At 41.5% G+C, this 25,065-nt stretch overlaps 1 protein-coding gene across 7 annotated transcripts in view; it reads right to left on the bottom strand.

The window, feature by feature from the left end:
- The window catches only part of LOC147717179 (signal transducer and activator of transcription 5B), a 1,664,723-nt gene that overhangs the window by 927,747 nt on the left and 711,911 nt on the right, over positions 1-25,065 (bottom strand). For all 7 annotated transcript variants that reach the window (XM_086924123.1, XM_086924125.1, XM_086924127.1 and 4 more), the window contains one exon: positions 8,557-8,622. The gene's annotated coding sequence lies outside the window, so the exon portion shown is untranslated. The remainder of the gene's footprint in view (positions 1-8,556; positions 8,623-25,065) is intronic.

Genomic DNA, 25,065 nt, shown 5'->3' with positions numbered 1-25,065 from the left:
CAGAATATATAGTGTTTAATTTGCATGCAAAACAGTGTTCAAAAGTGCTATGCCCCATATTTTAAAATCTGAAAAAGTAAAGTTTTTACTATTTAGTAAATGATTAGTTAGTAATTCTTAAACATATGCTTACATGGGTTTTGTGGTCCCAACCACAGGAGTACTGCTGATTCTGTTCATGTTATGGGCTGTTTGGTGTATCGGTCTGCCTCCTTTTGAAGGTTTGCATCGCAATGCATGAGGAACTATATTACAGCCAGTCGTCACACTAGAGATTGTATGCAATACATGCAAAAAGAATCCTTCTTGCTAATGTTTTTTCAATTGCAAAAGCCCTGTTTTTCTTAAATGTTTTTGAGAAAAACGTGACTTTCAGATGGACGTCCTAATGCAGATTTGGACATCTTTCCCCAGGATGGCTGTACCCAAATCACGAGACTTTGAACAGTTACCTCAGGACCAGGTGTGCCGATCAGCAAACACCACTTCATCTGGCCAATCTCTCCTCCCTCCTCCTTTCCATTTGCTATCCACTTCCTTGCCTGCACCATTACTTCCTCCTCCTCTCCCCTTACAACCACGTCTCTTTCCTCACCGCTACCCTATCCTCCTCCTCTCGCTGCCGTTCTTATCTTTTGGGAGCACACAGCGTCTCGGTCTGGCAGAAGCAAATGGTATGGCAGCTCTCTTCTCAAAGCTCCGCCCTACCTCGCTGCGCTCTTTGCCAGTTTTTCCCGGCATCTAGGAATGGAGTTGTAGCTCCCTTTTCCCCCTTGTGGGGAGGTTTTTATTTATATATTACTTCGCTGAAGTTTATCACTATCATCAATATCTTCACCACCAGCTTAATGGCACATTAAGATGGCCATCACTGCCACCTTCACTGTCAACACCATCGCCACAACTACTATTACCACCACTAATACTACCACCATTCGTATTACTATCAACACCATTATTTCAACCACCACTACCCATTAACAACACCACAACCTTTACAAGCAAGATTGTCACCATCACTATCACCCTTACCACCACCACTAATAGAATCACCATAAGCACTACTATCAACACCATCTTAGATCATTACCATTATAACAACAATACAACCTTTACCAGCACCATTACGATTACCACCATCACCCTTACCACCATCACTACTACTACTACCACCTCCACCATTACAACTAATACCACTCCCATTAACACTACTATTAACAGCATTGCCACTACCATCATTAATTCCACCCCAACCTTTACCACCACCATTATGATTACCACTATTATCACCACCATCACCCTTACCACCACTACCACCACCACCACTACTACTACTACTACCACCATTAATTCAATTCAATTCAAAAACTTTATTCGATCATTGATTAATAATCATAAAAGTACATACATACATAAGTAATAAAACATGAGGGTACAGCAGGTTTTAAGTTAATCACATATCAAAAAAGGGTGCTTTTCCTCAAGCTTATCGATTTTAAAATATATACAGCAGTAAAAAAAAAACAGATGTCCTGTGAATTAAGTCCAAATAAAAGCCCCATGGCCGATACAATAGTGGATACATTATATTTTTTGAAAAGCGGTTTCAGATATACTTTTCGAAGGTGGAGATAAAGAGGGCATAACAATAAAAAATGCTCCGTACTTTGCTTTGTGGTCCCATCACACGGACAGGGGGCAGTAGTATAGGTCTTCATTACAGGATACGCAACAAGCAAATGAACAATCCCCATCCGTAATCTTGTCAATACATATTGGTGGGATCGGATAGTAACCAATTTAAGGTATCCTGAAAGCCCCATTTCTTCCTTAGTGTATCTGTCGTAAAAAACATGTGAGGAGAACTGAGCAGTAGCTGCGTTACGCTTCACCATGCTAACCCTCAGAAATTCATGTTTAATCTCACTCTTCGGGATATCTAAAACACAAGAAGGGTTATCACGCACCGTGAGATTAAAAACATCATTAAATGTTCGGATAATATAGTTAAGCCAGGGGATGCGGGAACATTTGTCCATGTGAAGACAATCTAAAATAATCTTTCTTGTAAAACCAGTCTGTTCCTTAGCCCATATAGATCTCCATACTAACAGGGGTCTTAATCTGATCAAGTCAGATAGATGTTCTAGACCAACCTCCTGATGGATCAGCTTTGTTGAGGCAGAAGATGGTAAACACAGGAGTTTTTTGACAAATTTGTTTTCCTCAACCTGGAGCATGTTGTTATTACAATGGCCCCACACTCCTGAGCCATATAGGGCCAGAGCAACACATTTATGGCGATATAGGTACAACATGTCTGGTATCCGTCTTGAGCCTAACTTGGATGCAAACCTAAATATGCCAAAAGAACACTTGGCCATTTTGGCTCTTACATTAATCATTTCAGGTGTCCACATCCCCCCACTGTTAAAAGTGATACCCAGATAACAGAATTTGTCCACCACTTTTATAGTTTGGTCCATAACTGTGAAGGGCCTTAAGTTTTTAATTTTCTTCCCACAGGGCATTATAAAAGTTTTCGAATTATTAATTTTTAGTTTTCTCCCATTAATAAAATCTGCAAATTTATTCATAAGTTTTTGTAACCCTAGAGGGGTTTGTGAGAGCAGAACCGCGTCATCCGCGTAAAGCAATATTGGGATGGAAAAGCCGCCAGCAGTCGGTGCATCTGCACTGATGGTCCGTAGTTCCGACTCGATTGCATTAATAAAAAGGGAGAAAAGAAGAGGTGCAAGGACGCATCCCTGCCTAATTCCAGAACCTACTTTAATACTGGATGTACACTCCCCCGATTGCCCGTATCGTATCTTAGCCGTCAGATTCCTATAAAGTTGGGCCAAGAAATAGATAATATCCTGTGGAGCACCCATGTCCAACAAGGTTGACCACAGAAGGCCATGGTCAACCAAGTCAAAGGCACTGGTCAGGTCGGCAAAGCAAAGGAACAACGAGCCTTGTTTAGCCCGTGTATATTTGCATATAATAAGGTCTAAATTAATGCACTGTTCTATGGTGCCTAACCCCTTGCGGAATCCGTACTGAGAATCCGCAAGGATCCCTTTATCTTCTACCCATTCCTCCAGGCGACTCAGTAATACCCTACTCATAATTTTTAGGGAAGCAGTGAGGAGAGAAATCGGGCGGTAGTTTTTTTGCCTCACCCCTCTCCCCTTTTTTATACACCGGGATAATGATTGATTCCCCCCAAGTCTGTGGGGCCGCAATCATTGCAGCAGCATTAAAAACCTTTGTTAACAATGGGCTCCATATGGAAACCTCGGCTTTATAAAGGTCAACGGGTACCCCATCAGGGCCCGGTGCCTTTCCCCCCTTACTGACCCGGATGGCAGCATCCACCTCAGAGACTGTGATATTAAGAGGTATGGGGATAAAAGCCAGGGTTTCCCTATCACCCCCTACAGCTAGTCCTTCGGGGTTAAAAATACTAGTAAAATGAGCCACCCATTGTACCTCAGATACCTGGGCAGACATTACTACCACCATTATCACTAATACCACCACAAGTACTAACACCATTATTTCAAACACTATTACCAGTACTGTCATTAAATCCACCACAACCTTTACCTACTATTACCACCATCACTATTACAACCACTGCCACTACCATCCTTACCACCACCACTACTACCACCACCAATATCACTACTATCAACATCATTTTTACATCATTACCATCATTAACACCACTGCCACTTTCACCAGCACCATTACGAATATCACCAACTTCACTGCCATCATCACATCCACTATTACTACCACCAGTACCATCACCGTTCGCACTATCAACGCCATATTCCAAACACAATTACCACTACCATCATTGCTTCAATCATCACTACCAAAGCCAATAGGTCTGATTGTAGTGACATAATATTTGCAAAACCCAACGTTAGCAACTGCTGTTTTAATGTGTTGGCACAATAAAAGAGCAATATTGGCTACACTAGTGTTTGTTCCTCAAGAAGGTGCCAGCCACTGCTGGAGCTGCCCACTCACAATACTATTGCCACAAGTGCTGCTACTGCTCACAGTGTCCAAAGTCATGGAGCCACCACTATTTTCCCACACAATTGTAATTTTGGTTGCACAAAATGCTCTCATTTAAAAGCTTTCTCCAAAAATAAATTAAATCATCAAAGTCAAGGGCATACATTCATGGGCTGAGCTGTATTAGATTCATAGCTGTGAAAAGTGTACTGTTGAGTTGAATCCATGTGTTGTGGTAAAAAGCTTTAAGTTAAGGAGACAGGAATATGATTAGGTTCAAACCCAGATGACGGTGGCATCTATATTGAACAAAACTTTAATTGCTGGCCACATCAATCCCAAACCTTCTTCTACTGCTATGATCTCCAAATAAACACTTTCTGGACCCTTCCCTCTTCTATTCAGCAACTATTTTTTTCAATCCAGCTAACAAATGTCAATTGCTCAAATTATTTTCATATTTCTCTATACTAATTCACCACTAATGTTTGAGTTCCGGAGTGGCATGCGACTCGTCAAAAAGCGCTTTGACACTTCATATGGGTAGAAAGTGTCATATAAATGCAAACTTTTCCCTCTTCTATCCCTACACTATCCTTTTACAATCCATATAACAGAATCACAGGACACCTACTCAAATGAATTTCATATTTCCCTACACTGATTCGCCACTAATCCTTTTTGGGTTCTGAAGTAGCGTACTACAAGCCGAAAAAAACTTCACTGCCTCATTAGGGGTAGTACGAGCTATATAAATGCAATTACAATAATTAGTGAAAGCAACGAAAAGGATTGTTAAGCACTATCCCAGCCCCCCTTTCAACACACTAGCAGTGCCGAGGTTTACAAGCCATTATGCATTCCTGCTCAACAGGCTGCTTGTCAGGAGACACCTTTGCGCACGCACAAGATAAAAGAAAATAGATTCTAGTTTCATCCACTTTATGACACTAGAGAATTATTTTTTAGGTTTTCTTACCAAATAGTTTTAATCATGACGTTCTTCAAAATTTATGACAAGTTCGGGTATTGGTTCTCTGATTATTTAGGGCGGTCTCCTTTGCTTCGTTTCTTGTGTGGGTGTTTTTTTTGGGGTGGAAATCTATTTTGTTTAGCAGATAGCCGTTTGTGTTGATTGTATTCTACACATAGCATGAGCGTTCTTCAAATACTTTGTGGAAAAAATATAAACTAGTGTGAATACCTGTGTACAGTAGTGCACCTGTAAAGCGATTGGCACCACTTTAGCGCACTCCTCTCCACCAGTACGTATGGCAACATCACACTATGCAAAACATTTCTGAAAACAGGCGGCTTGTTGTGTCACCAGACCATAAAACAGGCACACAAACATTCAAAACAACGGCCCATTCTTTGACCTTTGAAAGCAGCTCAGGCCTGATTGCCCTACAGGCAGGGCAATTGGAATTATGCAGCAGGATTGAGTACATTGTGTAGCAAGAAAAGGAAAACTATACAGCACATTTTGAAATACTTCATTATTTAGTCAGGTCAAAAACAAAAATTAAGGATGCTATATTAAATGTGTTAACGCTTAAACAACACCTTTAAGTACAGGCAAGGACACCTTAATAATCACCTATAAGGTCCCAAAGGCGTCCAGACCTGATGGTACGTCGCTTTGCAAAACTGCTGTACAAATTCAACAAAACAGAAAAAGTCTAAAGCCCACGTCTGGCAACAAAATAACCCTGATCTTTCAGGAATTTGTTCATTATCGCAGGGCCACTGGAATAACTTGGCAGCTTAAAACCGAAATATGCCCACGGTTTACTAAATTAGGCTTCAAGGAAATACAAATTATTCTGTCTGACTATGACAAAGCATGTACCTGCTTGTTCGTATGTTATCTACAGGGAAGTATTTTCTTAAGGAGACAACATAACTCTGACTGGAATTCTGGCCAGGAGTTACCAAGGCCTGAGTAATTTTCAACCACTATGGCATTATTTTATCTGGGTGCATGGAACATCTAAGGAAGGGAATTTTCCAGGTGTGTCAGCATCCTACTTATGAGTAGACCCAACAGGAGTATTTGAAGCCAGAGTAATTCTCAGGTTCCATTGGGATCTTAAATTTAGTTTGACCGACTGGTGTATCTTATCCTTCAATGAACCTCACAGGTGGTAGGGGAGCAACAAATAATTCTCTGTATGAAGGTATTTCAGTGCTAAACAATTCTCAGTCCGTTTCCTCTTTCCCCTTTCAGCAACTAAGTCAGTCTCAGCCCTCAGCATGGCTCAGCTTCAAATCTACCGTACACAAATACCTTTCAACCTCAACCATGGCTTAGGGAAAACTCCACCAGCTTAAAGATGAAATGACTTCAGCAACAAGTCTGCCATTTCATGATTTGAAAACACCCTGGATACTCATGCACCATACAGTAAACTTAACTATTCCCACATATGACACTCTTCCCCCCCATGCAGACTCCGGCTCCCAACCGCTGTAAGCAAGCAATGAGCGTTTTACTATGCCATAGCACTCCAGAAATACCAGATTCCATAACAAACCATTGCATTCATATGCAAGACATTCTAAGCCTCCCCTCCCACCCCCATATGCAAGCCATGACTAATGGCTTTTAAATTCAACAAACATTAGTACAAAAAAAATCATACAGTAAAGGGTAGCAAGGATCGCGTGCAAACTAATACTTTAAAAACTTAACATGTTGCATAATAATAAGTTAGATGACAGCACGATTAGGGTTAAACAGACTTAACTGTTGATGGCACAGTAATTTCCTTATAACAGGTCATCAGGCCCTTAAAGAGAAAACGCTCGAGAGCTGCCAACTTCCTCCTCTGCTCAACCAAAGAGAATAACAGCGTGACACGCCAGTTCAGTTCCCAGCAGCGCTCTGGGAAACAGACCGTGGAAAACAAACGCCAGGCCGTTGTGAGAGAACAAAACAGAATTTGATTGTTATGCACATGTTTACGTGAAAAGTCACCTAAGGCCTGTTTCAGAAGTGTTCTGGCTTACTCCAACAGCCACCAGACGGCATTATAAGCACGCAGGAATGGCGGGACAATTTTCAGTGGTCTACGTAAATAAAACATTTTACTGCACGAACACTCAACACACACTAAGATGGTCCTTTAACTATCCCTCTATAATAATTTGGTGCTTTCTGTAGTATTCTGTGTCTTTTCTCCACTTGGGCTTCTGTAGTTAGAATGTTGAGTCAGGATTCTTGTGTGGAATGTTAAGCATGTAGTTGACAGTTATTGCCTGACTGGACGTCGATCCTCCTGCTGTTTGCTGCATATCTCTTGAGTACGAATAAACTACACTTGCAGTCAATAAGTGTGGAGAACTTACTACACTTTCACCAGGTGTCGTCTTGATTACCGCGTCATACCTCTTTCTTCAACCACTATCAGCTTCCTGTTTTTTTAATCTCATTCTTGCAGGTTCTTTTTTGGTCACTGAAGTCTCCCATTGTCACTGTTTTAGTCATTCTTTTTCCCTTTTCCACATTTCTCTGTCTCGCTAAACGTAACTTGAAAGATGAAAAATAATTCCAGGTCTCAATGAAAGAGTAAGCTACAAACATCAGCAGAAATAAGCACTGCCTACTAACACCAAACAATGGATTAAGAAAAGGCAGGATGTCAATGAAGAACCAAGTCTTATACCTACACTTGTACTGTTTATTCGATTTTGAAGACCCTTAGTAGATGCATACATTTGATACCCCCCGCTGGGCATCTCCTGATGAGTGTCGGTGGCGTATTAGGGCCAATGCGAGCAGCTGCCTCAGTACACCATCCACTTACATGCAGAACAGTACAATCACTTCTTGGTACACGCCAAGCAGAGACTTTTCTTAAGCAAGAGGGCTAAATGCAAAATGAGATTTGCCCCAGTGTAGGCTACACACACTGTGTTAACTCCATTTAAAGATAAAGTCCTAAACTAAATGCTTCTCATCATTTGAGCAGTCATACCTATTCTGAGGCTCTCTTCTATTTCAAAGCTTTGGGAACCTCGGCACCTAGTGTCAAAAACAACACTACGCTTCAAGCTGTTAATGCTGGATGCCAGTCCCATGCATTTATATGGACAAAGCATTCAGCTACTCTTCGAGTTCCCTTAGAAACAATTCCGACTCTGAGTGATGCACAGGGAAGGGCAGGAGTGTCTTCGTAATAGAAGTGATAGCTGGGATCGGATACTGGTCACCATAAAGATAACATTATCCTATTACATGCTCATGGCTCTCTACTGTTTCCTACCAATGGGAGAGCCCTCAAGAACAGAAAGAAGGTAGTATGAGCAACCAAGACAAGTATGCAAACCTGAACTTGACAGTTGCATTCATAGTCCAACTGTGAATTTGACATCGTATGCATATAAATACCAGCACTTGTAAAGGTGTACATCAAAGATATGCCAGGCTAAAGGTTTGAAAAGCGAACTGAACATTTGATATTTTTTCACTTTTAAACATAGAAGTCAAATAGTTAAAATAAATATTCTTTGTCTTACCTTTCTCACTGGCAGCCTCAGCTAGCCTGGGAAAAAGGCAACCGCTAGGCGCAAATAAACACAGTCCTAAAATAAAAAACAAATAATAATTTTATAAAGTAGCCAAAACTTCCAATGCCTAAATATTCTCATAGCAACGTTTGAATACTAGCACACAATTTTTATATTGTTTCAGAACTGATCCAGGCGTTTCATCCTGTTTAAGTAGCTCAAAATATGCAATTTGTGTTTGAATTATGAAACAGGGGTTTGGGAAACAGGGACTAGTACAACTGGGTGTAAGGAATAACTGTTTGCCCTTTGTTAGAATTTTTTAAAACTTAATACCATCATAGAAGTGTAAAGTGAACGCTTAACAAATAAGAAGTAAGACTATAGTGGGCATGAAGGATTACAATTAGTCTAGGAAATATCTAGAAATAGGAACAAATAGGTTTACAGGGTTTTGTGGCGACATCAAGTTAACTGTGAGAGACATCCATTTTATTAAAATGCACACTTCTGTGAAAGTCTTTTTCATTGTTTTTGCCAACATAGTTTGAACAAACCGTATTTGCTCCTTCGAAATGAAAGAAAGGGTGAATATTTCAAAAACTGAGAATTGCCACCTCTCTCTATCACAGGAATTAGCCGATCAAATTCAGCAAGACCAAAGAAGAACGCAACCACGATAGTGACAGTTACCTTTCATTTATGACATCAGATTTTGTGGTATAGTAATATAAAATACAAAATGAAAAACATAATTTTGACACGTCCATGTAACCAAACAGGCAGAGAGACCTGCATATCAAATAATGGAGTGAGCTGACTGGATCACGAAAACTATGAGCTGAAAGAATACCATATGTTTAAGAAATTGGGTTAAAGGCTGCCTGGGGTGTGAGCCCTGGTAAAGGAGCAAGCCAAAACCCTGGTCGGTATAAGGTACAAGCAAACCCCAAATTAACGTGTGCTCAACCCTTTGGTAGCTTGGTACAGAGCAGTCAGGCTTAACCTGGAGGCAATGTGTAAGTATTTGTATAACACTTCCAACAGTAAATAAAACACCACACAAAAAGGATCCCAAGTTAGAAAAATAGAGCTTAATTTAATAAATGAAACAAGACCAAAAAACAAAAATCTAATTAGTAGAACCGGAGATATGAATTTTTAAAGTATAAACTGTAAAATAAACTGTAAAACAGCATCTAAAAGCAGAAAGCGCCAACTGCGCCTATCAGGTTGTGCTGGATCGGGTCAAAGTCAAAAGTTCAGGCCAACCACGATGGAGTGCGGGCGGATACTGTCCCAGTTTAATCCGCTGAGGTTTTACATTCTTAAGTTTTATAGTTTTATGGCAACAGTCCCACTTGCATTGGAGAGGATTACAGGGAGCAAGAAGATTGTGGTGTCCGATGGTCGGCATGTCGCAAAGAGTAGGCCGGGCGCCATGCACGGGCTGGAGCCTTGTGGCGGAGTTCCTCCTTGGGTGATTGATTCTTCCGGTGCGAAGAGACTGGCTGTGGCAGCTTCCACTGAACTTCGGTGCGAGCTGCGTAGTTCCAGTGCGGACACGCCCATTAGCCGTTGCAAAGAATCCTAAAAGCTTAATTTAAAAAGCCTGAGAGCCACCCCAAGGGTCCAGGAACTGAGAGGCACCAGTGGGGGGGGGTCCAAAAGCTGGTTGGGGAGTGTTTCATATGGGTATAAAAAAAAAAACCCTTGAATAAACTGCAGGCACTCCAAAATGCAGCAGCTCGTTTGCTGATAAAAATCCCAAAACATGCATCAATCTTCCAAACCATTAAGCTGCTTCATTGGATTTCAGATGGAAAAAGAATGGCTTTCATAAGAGCTGTGTTTGGCTTACTAAGCGCTTCATAATTCTGGCCCACTCTACTTGAGAAAGGATTTTGGCTGGTCCATTCCCAGAAGTCCCCACCGCTATAGCTCTACTAAATCAAAGGCAGATCAAACATTAGAAGAGCAGCGGGTCGAAGGGAGAAGATTTTCAGGAGTCACCATTAAATTGTGGAATACATTTCTGTTATACCTCAAAGCTTCATCCACCCTTTTGTAGTTTAAGAAACAACAAAAAACAGCGAGTGAGCTGCCGTTGTGTTCCTGGAAACCGGGCTCCTGCGGTGTCGTTTTCTCGTGTTCCACAGCCCGAGTTGTTTGTAGCAGGATGAAAGGAGTTAGATTACCATCTCTTTGGCTGCTTTGAGGATTCTTTTAGGGGGATTTGCGTTGGAAAAGCCCCTAGTGATCATCGCTTTGGTCGGTCTGTCTGGATTCGGCTTTTCGGAGCCTAGAGGTGCTCTTCTGCGGTTTCGGCTTCGGCTCAGTGTACTGCCTGTGTTTGCGGGTCGGTCTGTTACTCGGCGCTCATCTACCTGGCATTCCATGTGTTTGTTAGAGGTGGAAGTCGTTTCGTCGCGTTTGCGTTCGCTGCCAGGAGAGCAGCGTGGCTTGCTGCATTGGAGAGCGTCCGCCCTGGAGCTCCTCAAGGGGCGTAAGATCCGGAGCCTTCTCCAGGACACCCGAGGCAGCATTCCTGGATCCACTGAGGGCGGAGGTGAAGCAAGCCAGGTAGCGGCCGGGAGGCAGCAAAAGGTGGAGGTTTCTACATCCAAGGTGAGCGCTGGACAAGAACAGCAGCAGGCACGGGCCGACTTGGCTGTTTTGGGGTCACAGGCGGCCACGGTTGAGGTTAATAGGGTAGCATCTGACAAAGCGGTTAGATGGGTCATCGCTCAAATCACGTTATCAGCTGTTCAAGGTTGAGGTTAATAGGGTAGCATCTGACAAAGCGGGTAGATGGGTCATCGCTCAAATCACGTTATCAGCTGTTAAGTACACCATATGTGCAGTATATGGGTCCAATCATGATGATGCTGCAGTCTTTGATCGTTTAAATATAGAACTACTAGGATGGGAGGGAGAGATATTAATCATGGGGGATTTCAACTGTGTTATAAACTATGTATTAGACACAACTAGGAGTACCCCTTCGCAGCAAATGTGTAAGACTAGGGCATCCATTTTAGAGCTGGCCCGTATACATAAATTAAAAGATATCTGGAGACAGCTACACCCTACATTGGCGGGATACACTTACCATTCTATACCTCATAAAATGTATTCCCGTATAGACATGGCCTGGGCAACGAGCCAAATTACAAATGGCTGTAAAATGGAGATCTGCCCATAGGTAACGTCGGACCATAACCCTATAATGGTAATTTTTAAGGTACTCTCTTCAAAGAAAGTACCCAGGCTTTTTTCTTTACCCAGACACCTCTTATCTGATAACAAATTCATTCCTTTACTGAAAGTTCACATTAAGGAATTTTTAGAGTTTAATATTGATTCGACTAAGATAACTACAGTTTGGGATTGTTGCAAGGCCAGTATTAGAGGATTTGCACAGCAATATATTATTCAGCAGAATTTTAATCAGAAAGCAGAGACTCAATGCTTAATCTCAGGAATTAGAGGGTTAGAAGAACACCTGGCCGAGATTGCTAGAAAAGAAAGCGCAGGAGCCCCTAATAATTTAAATAAAGACAGACTTGAACTTAAAATAAGTACGCTGCGCTGCAAGACAAAAAAATTCTTAAGAGATAAAGTCACTGCTAAATTACACAAATATAAAATTACACAGTATGAGAGTGGTGACAGAATAGGAAAAATACTTGCTTATAAAATAGCCGACGAACGAGCCACTTCTCTAATTAAGAGAATAAAAGGAACATATGTTACTATTTATACTCAACCCGATAAGATACTGCAGCAATTTGCTGATTACTATACTAAGCTGTATACCCCCGAGAATGTGCCTTCAACAGACTTGGTGGAGAACTATATAAGAAATAACTGGCAATCGGAGAATGACTCGATATGTATGGAAGAGTTAGAATAAGATTTTACTGAAGAAGAATTAAAATTAGCTATTTTCTCCCTTCCATCTGGAAAGGCTGCCGGAGAGGACACCCTTCCTATTGAAATTTATAAATTATGCTGGGAAGAGCTTGTGCCTATACTTTGTTTGGTTATTAACCAGATTGTTACAGAAGAAGGGGCCCCGTCATCTTGGAACACCGCCAAAATTATATATTTTTTTTAAAAAGAATAAAAATCCCACGGAATGTGGATCTTATCGCCCAATTTCTTTGATCAATGCTGATGCCAAGCTTTTTGCCAAATTATTAGCTTTGAGACTGTCCCCCATTATGCCGAGAATGGTTAGCAAACATCAGCATGGTTTTGTATCGGGCAGAGATACGACGCAGCATGTAAATATGGCCATCACAGTGCTTGACATGGCCGCAGCTAACTCCACCCCACTCGGTATTATACTACTTGACGCTGAAAAAGCATTTGACCGAGTGGGGTGGGACTATCTGTGGTCAGTTTTGAAAGCAATGGGGTTTAAAAGTAAGTTTATTAGCAAGATAAAAGCAATTTATTATTTACCTAATGCATTAATTGGATACGACTGCCTACTTTCTACTAAATTTCCCATTAGAAGAGGAACTCGGCAGGGTTGCCCTTTATCACCCCTTTTATTTGCCCTCTCCATGGAACCCTTTATCAATGCCATAGAGCTTCAAATTATGATAAAACCATTTACATTTGGGGCAAACTCTCTTAAAATAACAGCATACGCCGATGATTTGGCAATCTATACAAGCGATGTGACTGAATCCATATTAGGTATAGTTAAAGAGGCAGAAGTCTTTGGAAAAGTTTCAGGTTATAAGCTAAATCTAGATAAAACACAAATAATAGCTAATTATAAACCGCCAATACCTGTGGTAGGAGTAAGTTATTCTGCTACTTACCTAGGCATTAAGCTAACATCCAATATAAGGGAAATTAATTTACTGAACTATGATGGTTTATTAAACGAAACTGAGGCCCTCCTTAAAAAATGGCATAAGGTACCTTTAAATCTTATCGGGAGAATCAACCTTATTAAAATGAATATCCTGACAAAATTTTTATACTTATTCAGATGTATACCGTTGAAAATAAACACAGTCTTTTTCAGAAAACTAGATGGTATATTGGGCAGCTTCATTTGGGGCTATAAAAAGAGCCGAAGAGCACTTTCCTCTCTGAAACTACCGTTTATAAAAGGAGGGCTTAATTTCCCAGATTTCCAATTGTATTATATCGCATCATTTTTGGGGCGGGTACAGAGCTTATTTAATTCCAGTAATCCATACTTTTTTCATCAATTTATGCTGGGGCCAGATTGCTTGCAGTTTTTGGCTAGAAGTAATGATCCAAACTACTTCAAAAGAGTGAGGTTTAAGACTTCAAAGGACATAATTAACATCTGGAGGATACTTATGAATCAGAATAAGCTATCATTTTATCACCCATTCTTAAGTCTTTGGAACAACCCAGGTTTACTTAGCATTTTTTCTGATTCTGGGTGTAAAATATGGGCGAGTCAAGGTATATCGAAACTTGGGGATCTTTACGGCTCCTCAGGTTTTTTGGAGTTTGAAACATTAAGGTTATTGTATAAACTACCAGAGCATACTTATTTTAAATATACACAAATTCGTGATTTTTTTGTAAGAAAATTAAAAATGAAAGAGATTCTGGATTCGGATTTTTGGCAATGTTTGTACAAGGGAGAGGAAAATCAAATAGTAACCATTAGTGAGGGATACAAGTGTCTTACTGAAAATAAACCAGACGAGTGTCCAAAAATAGCAGAGAAATGGGCCCGTTGCTTTCCAACAGGTATCACCTCGAATGAAATAGCTTACTCCTTAAAGAAAATTGATACGCTGGTTCACTCTTCAAGCTTAAAACTGCAAGCATATAAAACAATTTGCCAACTTTACCACACTCCTCTGCAAATAAGCAAATGGTCCTTGAATAACGGTTCTAACGATCGAACCAAATGCCCCAAATGTCATCTACAAGCGGCAGATCTAGAACACATGTTGGTTCTATGCCCTGCGCTAGCTTCATTTTGGGATAGTATAGGGAAGATACTGAGATTGAAATTGTTAATTGATGCACCTTTAACATCTGAAATGATACTGTTAGGTATACAGCCTAACCCTACACCTTTTCAAGATTTAATTTTTATTGTGCTGGCATGTGCAAGGTTAGTTTTGGCCAGAGCTTGGATAGCTGATCAAGCACCTAATGTGAATGAATGGTGGTGCTTGGTTAAAGAGATACATCATATGGAGCTATCTTTAGCTAGAAAAAGAGGAGTGAAAGCAATGATTAAAGTAAAGAGAATATGGGGAGGCATGTTTTATATACCCGATACTAACTAACTTGATTTGAAGTTGTGCTTAACTCAAATTCAGATAAGATTGTATGTATTTGTGTAAACCCTTTTTTAATTGTTTTTTTTATTTGTCTGTCTGAGAATTGACTATTATTTACTAGCTATGGTAAACTGCTTTTTGTAATAATTTTTAAAGACACTGGAAATTATGTACAACAAAATTTTGATTATTCTGTTTAATTCTGCCTGTGATATCCATTAATAAAAAGGATTAAAACAAAAAAAGGGGTCACAGGCGGCAGGCACGGGGAAGAAGGGGAAATGAAGGGCCAACCGAGAGGCTAAAGGAAATGCTACAGTGAAAGCTCTAACTGGGTCACAAGGAATTAAGGGTCTCAGTGGCTGCGAGGGCGACCCCCAGTTAACTGGCGTAAAAGGGAGTCTACCTTTATCGCAGTCACTCAAAGGCATTAATACAAGTATCAGTACTTGGTCACTAGGTTTGAGTCATAGCCCCCCTGTAGGAGGCAGCAGCAGCATTAGTAAATCTTCTTTTTTGTGCGCTGAGGTCAAAGCAAAGCGTTCAAAAGGGAGTAAGTCAGCAAAAACTACTAAGGCTACTTAGCTTTTAAGGCGGCTATTCTTGGCTCGAAGTTAAGTTAAAAAATAACACCTTCTCTGCGATCATATTTCAAAGTCCTATACAAATCCTATACTTGGCCAAAGAGGTACAGGTCCCACCTCTCCCTGCCCTTCCTCTCCCTGCCTCTGTTCCTCCTTTCTTGATAGATTTAGAGGGTTCCTTACAGGGTAGGATATCAAATACTAGCAATATGTCCTTTAGCAGTGAGGCTCCGTTGGTTTCAATGGAGGGAGACAATGTACTGTTAACTGAAATTAGTTCAGTTGAGCAGGGTAAGCTGGGTCCTGATCTATATCATCCCGTGCAAACGCCCGCCAATGTTGGTGCCAATGATTCACAGCAACAGCGACTGCCGGCAGAGGCACTAGCGGTTTCAGAGCGGTCAAGTTCAGCAGAGTCTATACAAGAGAATTTGGCCTCAGGGTCAGATAGTGTACAGGAGGAGACTACCAGCGACTTGTCAGAAATGTCATTGAAATCCATGTTCTCATCTTTGTCGTCAGACATAAAAAGTGGTTTCGAGGTTTCTGCTGCTAACCAGTCTGAAATAAGGAGCTTTTGCAAGTCACTCGATAAAATTCATGGTCTCAACTCCAGAACCATGGCCCTAGAAGAAACAGTGGCGGGACTTTCACTGTATCTGGATCAGGCTAAGGTTGATATTGTATCTATTAGAAAAGAAGAGCTCAACCTTTCTGAGAGAATGGAGACTTTACAAAACAATGCCCGGCGCAGCAACCTTCGAATCCTGAATATACCGGAGGGGAGTGAGGGCACTGACATAAAGCAATTTGTTATCATGCCAGTAAAAGATTCTTTAAAGCTTGAGCAGTCAATAGAAACCCTGAGCACTGATATCCAAAGAATTCATAGGGATCCTTTTAGGAAAAACCCACAAAGAACCAAACCAAGGAAAATCCTTGTTAATTTCCACACCGATAGCCTTAAAGAGCTGATCCTCACCCAAGCCCTTAAGCAGAAGTCTTTGAATTGTAAGGGTTTCACTTTCCAGGTTAGGTCAGATTTATCCAGGACAATTCTGGATAAGCAGTGGGAGTTGGGGAGGAGACTAGATGCCTTTAGACAGCTAGGGGCCATCGCCTACCTTAAGTTTCCAGCCGCACTGAATACCATGCACAACAATAAAATGTACAATGTCAGAGCTGTACAAGCAGCAGATGAATTGCTGTTGGCTCTGTGCAATAAGGGAGGGTCGTCAGGCTAGTCGAGGTCTCAATACTGTCAGGCTAGTATGGCTTCGCCTTCTCTCTATCCAACTGGTCTTTCTTGGGATGTCAGTTTGGGGCTTGGATTCATAGCCTCTCTATGAATTTAGTACCATCTCGTGTTTTTTTTTCGGTTTTTATTCTTCTTTCTCTCCATGGGGAGGGGAAGGGGGAAAGAGGAAGAAAATGGTGGTGAAAATAAAAAGAAGAAAAGAGGGAAAGAATAGAAGAGAATGTATAGATAACAATAATAAAAAAGTAGGAGTATAAAATGTGAAAAAGAAAAGTGAAAAGAAGAAAAAACATAAGGTAATAAGGGAGGTTACACATTTTAACTATTAAACACAAAGTGGCGGGTAACCCTTAACCCTTCAACTTCTTAAGCATCTTGGGCTTCTCTTCATAAAATTTAAAACACACAGTGGGCATCCGGAGGGGGGGCACTATCTTCTGGACATGTTCCGGATAGATAGGGCAGGGTTTCCCAGGGTGGGTGGTGGGGTAGGGATGGGCACAGGATTAGTGGGTGGGTGTTGCAAGGGAAAAAAATCAAAAAAGTTCCTAATTTCAATCCTGGTTGTCTTTATTTTTTTTGATTAGTTTTAAAGTGGTCTTTGGCATGATTTTATTATTTTTGGTTGGGGTTCCTCCAGAGGTGACAGGCTTATGGAACGCAGTAGGAGAGACGCAACCCTTTTATGAATAGTGGCAGATTCTCTCCTGGAATATCAATGGCCTGCGCACCAGCCCCCGAAGGGATAAGATCTTACTATATCTTCGGGATTGTGATGTGCGGGTCATTGTTCTCCAGGAGACGCATTTGACTGAACCAGAACTTTTTGCCCTGGCAAAAAAAAAATCCATGGGTTGATTTGGAGGATAATGTCTGGGCAACAAATGGGAATCTCACTCCGTAATTATAAGTACCACCATCAATCTAGGATTGATTATGTCCTAATAAGCCGGTCACTGAAAAGTGCAGTAAAGAACATCACTTATCTTCCCTCACATTTGTCTGACCACTCAGCCGTACTGTTGACAATGACAGGTTTATCTAGAGCAGCTCCCAGAAGTTGGGCATTTGACTGCTCATTGCTTTCTATACCAGAGGAGATCTCTTTTTTGATAAAAGAAAGCGAGTGCTTTATGAATATTAATATTGGTTCTGCCAATCCAGGAACTGTCTGGGATTCTTTTAAGGCCTGCCTTAGGGGCCAAATTACTAGCAGGGTCTCCTATAGGAGTAAGATATACAAAGAGGTGGTATCCTCTAGTGAGGCTGAAATAGGCAGACTTCAAAGGGAAATTGATTTGCATTCAGCCACCTCACCTATCTTCTTACTAGAATTACAGAAGAAACTGGTTCGTGCAAAGGGGGAGCTAGACTCACTGCTGAATGCACGTGTCCTACAAAGGTGGAAAGCTAGTAAAATCGCCCATTATCAATATGGCGAGGGCGCAGGGAGGCTTTTATTCTGGAAATCTAAGACCGATCAGGTCCGGAACAATATTAGCTTAATTACTCAAGACAACGTGACTTATTCTTCAGATGAAGACATTAGTACAATCTTCCGGTCATTTTTCAAAGGTATTTACACTGAGGATAAGTGTATCCACCAGGACTCTATTGATGAGTGGCTACATGAGATATCTTTGCCATCATTGACCTTGCAACAATCGATCTCTTTAGATCAAATGATCACACAGGAAGAGGTAAAAAAAGCCATTCAGAATAGTAAGTCCGGGAAGGCGGCGGGCCCGGATGGTCTTCCTGCTGAGATTTATAGCAGATGGTTGTGCCCTTTTTAACTATACTATTTAATCAGATTTTTCAGCAAGGGATTTCACCACCAAAATCCTGGGACAATGCATCAATAACCTTAATTTTAAAGCCGGGCAAACCAGCATTGTCATGCGGGTCATATCGACCAATTTCCATTCTAAATGCTGACTATAAGTTATTTGCCTCTATTTTGGCTAATAAGTTGGGCTCAGTCGCAGGGGGCATTTTACATCAGGACCAGAGAGGCTTTGTTAAAGGTCGACAACTCTTTGAGTTGACTTACGACCTCATAGGGGCTATCGATAGCGCATCTTATGCTTGTTTACCTTTGGCTGTTCTCACACTCGACGCCCCCAAGGCCTTCCACAGGGTGAATTGGTCATACCTGTCGGGGGTCTTGGCTAAGTTCAATATTGGAGCTAGTTTCGCCGAGCAGTGAGACTACTTATCAGAACCCTTCAGCCTCTCTCCTGGTGAATGTATCATTGACTGACCCATTTAACATCTCACGGGGAACACGTCAGAGCTGCCCTCTGTCCCCCCCCCCTCCTGTTTGACCTGTATATTGAGCCCTTCGCACAGCGGCTGAGGGACGATATCAACATCAAGCCTTTCAGGTACAGGGGTTGAGATAAGAGGGTGGCTCTGTACGCGGACGATATCCTGATCTTTTCCTCAGACCTCAGTACTGCCCTTTCTGCCTTCATCAATTTGGCTCAGAATTTTGGTTTAATGTCTGGATATGAGGTAAATGCCTCAAAAATGGAGATTATGACCTGGAACCATAAGGACTTACCAGTCGGGGTCCGGCCCAGTTTAAGAATGCGATACCTGGGTATAGAAATTGTCCAAGATGTTAATAAAATTGTTGAGACAAATTTTTCCATTATTGCGAAAGATTGCCGGCAACTTATGAGATCTTGGGCACCGTTGCCATTTTCCATCTTGGGAAGGGTTAACCTCATAAAGATGACCGTTTTGCCAAAGATCACTTTTTTGTTTAATACTATTCCTCTTTATTTTGAACCTTCATTGTTTATTAATTTACAGAGTGACATTAATTCATTTATTTTGGCTCAGCGCACATCTAGAATAAGTTGGAAAAAGTTAAGACGCCGCAGAGAAAAGGGAGGATTAGCAGCCCCTGATCTTCAATTATATGCATGGGCGTTTCAACTCACCCACTCCCGGATGTTATTAAAAACACCTACCATCTTTGGGATTGGCTGTATGTTTAGTGCTATGCTTAGTGGGGTAGGTTTAGCACAGGAAGGGTTTCTACTTAAATTCGGAGATCCCAAATTTTTTAAGAAAATAAAATTGAAGGTTTTGCAGGGCATGGCTAGAACATGGGCCAAGGTCAATACCACTATAAAGTTGGGATACTTTTCAAATAAGGCTCCTTTGTGGGATTCACCGGGGAGCCCGAGTTGGCTCAAGGATAGCCTTGCTTTACCCTTGATAGAGGCCGGCTTGGAAGTCTAGGGCGATTTGTTTTTTGATGGAGTATTAATCCCCTGGGAATCCTTGAGCGTTAGAGTCGGCCCCAACCTCTCCAGATTCAAATATATACAGATAGCTAGCTGGACTCATGCACAGGCCATCGTCAAGTCCAAATTCCAACTAGGTGGTGGTAATTGGTTAGAGTCTCAACTTCTCAACAAAACTCCAGCCAAAAAGGAGATATCACTTTGGTATCACTTAATCTTGGAGAAGTTAGGCGGTGATTTCCAATTGGCCGAGAAACTTTGGGGAACTTCCTTTCCATACCTTGATGTGGGAAGCCTTTGGATTGACTCTTAAATTATTATGAGACACTGTTAAACCAGCATGGCTCCTAAGAAACCATCTCTTCACATTACATAGGGCCTAGTACTTGCCACAAAGGCTCTCTAAATTTTCAAAAGATCGCCCAATTTCCTGTGCAAGGTGTGGAGCAATTGCAGTGTCGGACTTACATATGTTTTATGAATGTCCACTTTTATCTCAATTTTGGAACTCAATAAGCACTTTACTCGCAGCCTGTATGGGTTGCCTGGTTACGATGAGTCCTGCATTAATAATCTTCGGAGTTATGGAGGGGGTTGTGGGCCCTTCCAAATACCTGCTCTTCTATTATATCCTTTGGCCAGGAGAGAAATCTGTAAAAAATGGAAGGATCCAGTACCACCCTCTTACTTTGACTGGCAGGTTTCAATATTGAAGGATTCAAGACTCGATTTATTGAGATTAGGTAATCCAAATAAAAGCGCTTTTTGGCACCTTTTAAAGTGGACCTAACTTTTGATTTATAGCGGGGGGGGGGGCGGGGGTTTGTGTTTTTTTCCCCCAGTTTGGTCCGATGAGTACGCTGCCTTTGGTTTTTCTTTTACCTCTGCTGGCATATCCAGACCTGGCAGACTTTGTCTAGGTCGCAGGTATCCCTGTGCAGCAAAACATTACCCCTAAAGTCTGTGTGTGGATCGAGGAGAGCTTGACTTCACTGATTGGTAGGCCAGTTATAATCATGCAATGAACAGATAGTTGGGACCAAAGGGAATTTTAAAGACCACGCTCCAACATGTTCCCTACATACATATCACAACAAAAATATTGGAGGGTCTAGCACACAATGTATCCTAACAGAGTACCCTATAGCAATTTCAAACCAGGTGTATCAAAAACAAGAGAGTCATCCCCATGATGATCAAGGAGGGATGTCCATCAGTCACCACACGGAACCGCCCTTCATCATTTGGGATTCCACCAAGACCACTGCTGGGATAGCCAATCAACTATCACGGTCGGGGGTCCTGATGTAGGAAGGAGCTCCACCGCGGATCAGTGAGGTCTAACTGGGGTCTTGCTTCTCAAGTTCTGAGGATGAGAATATCATAACTTGGGGACTGATGTTGCAGTGCTCAAAAAGTGTTAAAATAAGAAAAAAAACGAAAAAACTAGTGAATGTAAAATAGGATAGGGGGTAGTTATAACTTTATTCCGGTGTTACCCTGCCTTCCAATGTTAAAAAGTAGTAGTTAGTGACAGTCAAAAAATATAGAGACCGTCTAGATGTTCAATGTGATCGACATGTTTCAGCAAATTAAAGACATATTCGTCATTGCTTTCTTCAGGACCATGTTAACTAATAGCTACTGCAAACTAAGTGATAGTGAATACAACTAAGTGCTCAAAATCAAAATAAGATACAGAGGTCACCTGATGTCACTAGGTGTTCTTCTCCCTCTTAACATGAATTCTAGAGAAAGAGGAAACAGAAAGGTTTGAAGGATGCAGTCAAGGTTGGTCTGTTAGAAAAACAGTTTAACATTAAATTCATTGTTATGATTAATAATGAGTAACAACACAGTATACTAAATGCCTCTAATAATGAAGCGCATACATATAATCATTGGGCCTAATCTGTTGACTACCAATGAAGAAATTTAGCCCCATCTTACCATTTTTGTAAGAGGTATAGACCTCACCCCACCTGGCCACGGCTCAGGAAAGAGGAGAAGCACCGCTCTGAGATAGAAAGAGATGTAAATATGCAAGCATTAATACACTCAAGCTACCGTTTTACTCCAGGAGTCGAAGTAGCGCATGTTAAGCCAGGGAATTGCTCACTCTCAAAACATATACATAACAGCATATATATAAATGGCTAGAAATGTGCCATCGCAAAGTAAATGCTTAAGTGAATAAGGCTCCATAGTGTTGTTGTTGCTCCCTCAATCTCAAAGAGAATGGAAAAAACGAAGCCCACACATTATTTATATATCTATGTATTCAAGAATCAAGCCTGTACTGTGTGGTTGAACCGCTTGACAAGGCAAATTCATTCAAGTCAAGTGTGGCCCGTTGTCCGTGTCTTCTCACTGGCACACACATTATCTCCCCCATTCAGCGTGTCACACACACACACATAAGGAAAAAAGCATTTCCAGACTGCAAGATGACCCTGTGAACCGCTCAAAATGGCAAATTCATTTAAGTCACATGTGGTCCGTTGTCCGTGTCTTGTCACTGACACACACATTGTCTCCCCCATTCAGCGTGTCACACACACGCATAAAGAAAAAGCATTTCGGAAAAGCATTACGGAAAAGCATTTCCAGACCGCAAGATGACACGGTCTATACTCCTCACCTGTCCGTCGGTACTACAGCCTCAGCATCCAAGCCGATCGGGGAGGTACCGGCGGAAGGTCTGAAACCCGTTATATTGTGTCGTCTGATTGGTCCTTCAGTGCTCACATGGTGGCTTCTCATAGCCGAGATGTGAGTTCTCTTCTAATTGGCTGAAGAGAACGGACCAATCGCCAATCAGGATGCCATATTTATCGAAAGGCATGCTGCAATTTGTAAACACTGCCGTGCATACGAACTTTAAATAACTTTATTAGTTAGAATCGCTAAGGACTAAAAACACGATCAAACTTCAAGGCAAGATAGAATATACTGCATGCCTATCATTTTGGAGGTGTTAAAGTCCACAATCTCCTGATTCAGTATAGAAACACCTCGGTAAAAAAGACACTCAGACCGGGGTTTCTAGTCATAAAGCAAAAAAGCTAGAAAACTGGGACATATTTTGAAAAGGCTTTACATGGCAAATAACTGTCTATGTTAGAGTGTCAAAGAATTAATTAGACTGTTATACATCCAATGGAATCTTTTGGCGATATTAATAACAATAATGCCTGATGATGGCAAAAGGTAAACGCTGTAGATAACCACGAAGTCACAAAGGGTAAGGGGATAGCCCAACCAGACGATGGATAGGGGGATATCCCAAACGGGTGGTTGATTGTACCAAACCAGATGTACTTTCTACTAATATACAAAATCTGATATATTCGAAGTGAAGAAAGGATGATTGTACCTCACAAGAGTGTCTGGCCATCCATCAAAAATGTGATAACTATTGGAAGGTGTAAATGCTCCACGCCATCACTCATCCACAGATTTTGTATCGAACATGTTCAATCACATTTAGTGACAAGAAGTATTAGTGTAGGGAACGATGACTCGTGGGATGTGCAACTCGTGTCCCCAAACGAGAAAATCTACTGAATTGGACATTGGCACTTCGAGACCGTGGATTCAGTCAAAGTTCACGAACTGCAATAGTGAGAACCTTGTGTATCTTATCACCTGCCCCTGTGGGTTAAAATACATAGGGATGACAACTCGTAAGATCAGGATAAGAATCTCTGAACACAAGAGCACCATTAGGTGTAGGAGGCAAGCGACTAAACTCACGAACCACTTCTTAGAAGCACGTCATCCTTCAACTGCGTTCCAGTGGACTGTGCTAGAACAGCCTCACATCCCTGCGCATATAACTGATGTATCCAAATACCTCTTACTCAGCTCAGAGAACAGAGATGGGTGTTTAAGATGGGCACCAACCGGGTGAGCTTGAATGATGACATACCCTGGTCAACCCTCTGATCCTAATAGGTTTCTTTTTGATTATCACATAATCTGTAATGTGTAATGGGTAGTGTAAGCGAATTTTGAACATGGACCTTCACTTGTATGGAAGACGAGTCATCGTTCCCTACACTAATACTTCTTGTCACTGAATGTGATTGAACATGTTCGATACAAAATCTGTGGATGAGTGATGGCGTGGAGCATTTACACCTTCCAATAGTTATCACATTTTTGATGAATGGCCAGACACTCTTGTGAGGTACAATCATCCTTTCTTCAATTCGAATATATCATATTTTGTATATTAGTAGAAAGTACATCTGGTTTGGTACAATCAACCACCGGTTTGGGATATCACCCTATCCATCGTCCGGTTGGGAAATCCCCTTACCCTTTGTGACTTCGTGGTTATCTACAGTGTTTACCTTTTGCCACCATCAGGCATTATTGTTATTAATATCGCCAAAATATTCCATTGGATGTATAACAGTCTAATTAATTCTTTGACAATCTAACATAGACAGTTATTTGCCATGTAAAGCCTTTTCAAAATATGTCCCAGTTTTCTAGCTTTTTTGCTTTATGACTAGAAACCCCGGTCTGAGTGTCTTTTTTACCGAGGTGTTTCTATACTGAATCGGGAGATCGTGGACTTTAACACCTCCAAAATGATAGGCATGCGGTATATTCTATCTTGCCATGAAGTTTGATCGTGTTTTCAGTCCTTAGCGATTCTAACTAATAAAGTTATTTAAAGTTCGTATGCACGGCAGTGTTTACAAATTGCAGCATGCCTTTCGATAAATATGGCATCCTGATTGGCGATTGGTCCGTTCTCTTCAGCCAATTAGAAGAGAACTCACATCTCGGCCATGAGAAGCCACCATGTGAGCACTGAAGGACCAATCAGACGACACAATATAACGGGTTTCAGACCTTCCGCCGGTACCTCCCCGATCGGCTTGGATGCCGACGCTGTAGAACCGACGGACAGGTGAGGAGTATACACCGTGTCATATTGCGGTCTGGAAATGCTTTTCCGAAATGCTTTTTCTTTATGCGTGTGTGTGACACGCTGAATGGGGGAGACAATGTGTGTGTCAGTGACAAGACACGGACAACGGACCACACGTGACTTGAATGAATTTGCCATTTCGAGCGGTTCACAGAGTCATCTTGCGGTC

Source organism: Lissotriton vulgaris, chromosome 5 (assembly GCF_964263255.1).
Source record: "Lissotriton vulgaris chromosome 5, aLisVul1.2, whole genome shotgun sequence".
Taxonomy (NCBI): Eukaryota; Metazoa; Chordata; class Amphibia; order Caudata; family Salamandridae; genus Lissotriton; species Lissotriton vulgaris.
Note: the sequence above shows the minus strand (reverse complement) of the source record. Positions and strands in the feature narration are given on the sequence as shown.